The following is a 4,947-nucleotide window of genomic DNA, read 5'->3' as shown; positions in this document are numbered from 1 at the left end:
TAATACATTTTAAAATATCAACAATGGTGACCAAAAAAATTGTGGAAGAGTTTAGTTCACTTTAACAGGAATTAGTGGAACACCTACTAAGTGGAACACACAGTGCCTAGCACTTTGGGAAAGAAAGAAAAGCTTTTAAGGTCCCCTCCATTCAGAAGTACACAGTCCAGGGGTGGTAGGGTGAAGGCGGTAGACACACACACACACACACACACATACTGCACAAATATTTGGACATGAAGGTTCAGAGCAGCACTATTCACAATAGGCAAAAGATAGAAACAATGCAAATGTCCATCATCAGGGGAATGGATAAATAAACTGTGGTGTATTCATAAAAGAGAAATATTATCCAGCCATAAAAATGAAGTACTGGTACAGCTACTCTGTGGATGAGCCTTGAAAACATTATGCTAAGTGAAAGAAGTCAGATATAAAAGTTCCCATATTGTATGATTTTGTTTATAGGAAATGTCCAGAATGGGTAAATTCATAGAGTTGGAAAGCAGATTGGTGGCTGCCAGGGAGTTGGGGGGTGGAGAAATGGTGACGGCTTAGTGGGTACAGGGTTTGGGGGTGATGAAATGTTTGGAACTAAAGAGGTGGTGGTTGCACAAAATTGTGAATGTCACTGAATTGTTCACTTTTAAACGGTTGATTTTAAGTGAATTCACCTCGATTTTAAAAATAATGCTGATAAAATTTAGAATATGGTATGAGCTACCACAGAATATAAGAGAAGGTATCAATACTACCAAGAGAGCACTTGGGAAGCCTTAACTAAATGCAGAAATGAGGCTGTCTAGTCTCAAACCACCAGGCCTTTCCCCTTTTCTGATGCTCAGATCAAACATGACTTCACCTCTTTCCCTCTTAAATAGAGTCTAAATATCAAGCTTATTTTCTCCCTTTCCTCTCTTAATTTTTCTCACTTTTTATTAGGAGATACTTCAGACCTATATGAAGGTACAAGGAATACTACTATAAACATCTATTTACCCACAACGCAGCTCGGGAAATGTAGCATTACCAATACAGTTGACGCCCACTGTGCAGCCCTCCCCAGTAGGATCCCTCTCCTTTTCCTTCCCCAAGGAGTAACCGCCGTCCTAAGTGTGGTGTTTACCTTTCCATGGCAGCCTCTCGGGATGCTACACTTGCAGACATCTTTCACATGCATCCTTTTTACCTCAATACATGGTGAATTGAATGTTTTCTTAGACTTCATAAACACGGTATTGTGTTTGCATCCTTCTGGAACCAGCCTTTCTCTTACTTATTTTCTGCTGCCACCACCCATTCTTACTCCTCTGGGTCTCAGCCCCTGTGAGTTCTCATCTCCTCCCCAGCCCAGCCCTTGCCATCTTGTTCAGTTTACCCACAACTGTCCCAAGCCAGTGAGCGAAGGCTGGTCCTACCATAGGTGGGTCTCAGCTTCTTCCCCTGTGGCTCTAAAGCAATGCTCCCCAAACCTTAGCTGCATCAGAATCCCCCAGAGGGCTTGTTAAAATACAGATTGCCGGGCCCCATTCCCTGAGTTTCTGATTCACAGGTCTTGGGTGGAGCCTAAGAATTCTTGGGTGATGCTAATGATGCTATTTTGGGGACCAAATTTTGAGAACCACTGCTCCAAATCAGTGTCTGTGCTCAGGCTCAGCAGCGCCATCTGGCCTCCAGGCAAGCCAGGCCATCCGTGAAGTTTCCTTCAAAAGCACACGGCAGTACTGGGAAAAATACATAGAAAACGAGTCATGTGTAATTGTAAATGTTCTAGTAGCCTCATTAAAAAAGTAGAAGCTGGAGTTCCCGTCGTGGCGCAGTGGTTGACAATCCAACTGGGAACTATGAGGTTGCGGGTTCGGTCCCTGCCCTTGCTCAGTGGGTAAACGATCCGGCGTTGCCGTGAGCTGTGGTGTAGGTTGCAGACGCAGCTTGGATCCCGCGTTGCTGTGGCTCTGGCGTAGGCCGGTGGCTACAGCTCCGATTAGACCCCCTAGCCTGGGGACCTCCATATGCCGTGGGTGCAACCCCAGAAAAGACAAAAAAGACAAAAAAAAAAAAAAAAGTAGAAGCTGGAGAAAGCAATTTTAATATTACATTTTGTTAACACTGTATTATCATTTCACCATGTGATTAGTTATTCATGAGACTTTATTGCTTACACTTACAGAACCTCTCGGACTAGCCACAGTTTGAATCTCAGCAGCCACACGTGGCTAGTGACTAATGTAGTACACAGCACAGCTCTAAAGGCTTGACCTACATCTCTCTTTACAAAAATTGTCTTAAACTTGACATTTGGGCAGTAATAAAAGAATTTAAAACAGGCACCAAATGGTGGAAAGTGATACCGTTCAATGAGGGAAAAGTAGGTCAAAACAAAAGTAAAAGATTTGAGTCGGGATTATTTATCTAAATAAAATCTGCCTGCATTTCAGTTTATTAATTTAAAACCTATTTTTAACTAGAACAAATGCTATCAACTACATCTGTAAAGGAGAAAAGTCATGTTATTGGATGTCACTTTTTGGAGTGATGAACTTTGGAATGGAATTGTGTTAATAAAATTCCCATGGGCTTCTGAAAAATGATAAATGCAAAAGTCGGGAACAACAGATCTTTTCTTCTTGCTCCGTCTTCTTCCTATTCCTCTCAACTGCAGGATGAAATGAGAAAAAATTCACAATTATACAGCATTAACCCGCACCGGGGACTTTCTAAATCTAAGAAAACAGCCTCATGTACACGTGCTGCACTGGAGCGCTACAGCTCAACGACTAGAGAAGAACAACACGTTTTCCTCTTGCACCTTGGATTCTGGGTGCTCATACAACCAATGGATTCAGTCATGTGATCATAACAACCTTGTCTCCCTCTTGTCTAACACCATAAATATTTTTTTTCCCCTTGAGAGGCCATTCTGGGATTTAAATCAATCTCTCCACCGTAAAAGCCTGTGCTCATGGCACAAATGATACTCCCATACCCTCCCAGACCCTCGGTTTCCATATCTACCATATGAGAAAGCGGCTGTTATTAGGAAATACACAGCTGTGAAAATGCAGGAAAAGAAAAGAAAAATGTCAGTTAATTATTTAAATACGCTCAAAGACAAGATAGGCCTTAAGACTTCATTACCAATTCAGTGATAAACGATAGGCATACGATGACCAAGTTTCTTTTCTTTTGATTGTCACATAACACACAAAAATCTACAACTGGGAGTTCTCGTCGTGGCTCAATGGAAACAAACCCGACTAGCATCCATGAGGACACAGGTACGCAGGTTTGATCCCTGGCCCCGCTCAGTGGGTTAAGTATCCGGGATTGCCGTGAGCTGTGGTGCAGGTCGCAGACGCAGCCTGGATCTGGCATTGCTGTGGCTGTGGTGTAGGCCAGCAGCTACAGCTCTGATTGGACCCCTAGCCTGGGAACTTCCATATGCCATGGGTTCGTCCCTAAAAAGACAAAAAATAATAATAATAATCTACAACTGAACAAATGTTCAGGTATCACTAAATGTGATCCTACTCGAAATTCTTAGCTTTCTACTATTTGTAAGTGTCACATTCTAAAAGGTGTTCTCTCTTAGTACAGGAGACTGCACTTCTGTAGCCAGGTAATGAAGGCCCCACCAGTACTTTTACTGCTGCTTTTAGAAACTGTTTTCTAAACAAATGCTGGTCTGAGGTACTGATACATTTACAACTTGTTAGTAGTCCTACAGGAAGAAGATGAAATACCTCACAAGAACAAATGAGTAGCCGTGAAGTGTATTTCAGTACATAATGCATTCTATATTATTAGGTGCATGAGTATTTTATTAACATTCTGAGCAGACAAAATTGAATTGTTAAACGAGTTTTAAACAAACTTTTTCTTAGTTTACTGGGAGAATTAAAAAGCCTAACACCCAAAACTGGTAGGTGCCAGGAACAGCTGGGTGATATTCAAAGCTATACACAGATACCTGGGTCTTCAGGGCCCGCCCTCGGCTGGGCCCAGATTCTTCTCGGGTTCTTCTTGGTTTTTGTTAAACTTCCCTTTTTCTGTTTCAGATTCAGCACCTTGGGCCTCTTCATTGGATTTCCCATTCTGATATTTTGTTGTTTCTTGGGTGAAGAAGAAGAATACAGATTTTGAGGCCAGACACAGGAAGAAAAATCCCAGTTCATCAAGTAGTGATACCCAGTAGTCTACCCTCAGGAGAAGCAGGAGGATGGGAGCAGCCAAGGAAAGAGTAGCTGGGCACCCTCCTTCCCACTGATTCAACACTTCCCTGGCCCTCACTTTTCTGCTGCTTGATGGTTTTCAGTGACATTATTTCTCTTTTTGCAGTAAATCTGCCACCCTGTGCAGCTGATGACTTCTGGCCCTTCAGAGAAGCAGCAAATTGTCTGGGTCTGATGCATTCTGTATGTTTTGGTCAGAACTTTCTTGCAAAAATGTTTTCCCTTGAAGACAAATTCTATGGTGCAGCTCATTAGTTCTTCAATCCCCTGAATGTTTCACGTTTACCAGGGGCTCCCGCACAGTTCCTCATGTTTTGGGGTCAACTCTAAGACTCCCGATATTTTTTTTAAGCCACGAACCCAGCATGGGTTCCTTTTTCTTCGCTTCCTCCCAAGCTCCCTCCCGAACACCCACCTCCACTGACATTGACCTGTGGGCTCATGAGTGGCACGGATAATCTCGGAACCCTGACGGGGCTGGCAGAGGGCAGCAGGTTCCCCCGAACCCGTGAAGGCCCTTAGGGGGCTGGGCTCCCCCTGGGCCCCTGTGGCCTTCAGTTCCCACAGGCTCCGCCGGCCGCTCACCGTCGGCGGCAGGGGACGCCACCTGTGGTGGGGACTCCTCTTTTGGCCCTTCACCCGCCGCTCACCGTCAGGGTCAGGGGCCGCCATGGCCAGCTGCCACACGCTGGCCGTGTCCTGGGCCTCTTCGGCC

Source organism: Sus scrofa, chromosome X, assembly GCF_000003025.6.
Source record: "Sus scrofa isolate TJ Tabasco breed Duroc chromosome X, Sscrofa11.1, whole genome shotgun sequence".
In the NCBI taxonomy this organism is placed as follows: domain Eukaryota; kingdom Metazoa; phylum Chordata; class Mammalia; order Artiodactyla; family Suidae; genus Sus; species Sus scrofa.
Note: the sequence above shows the minus strand (reverse complement) of the source record.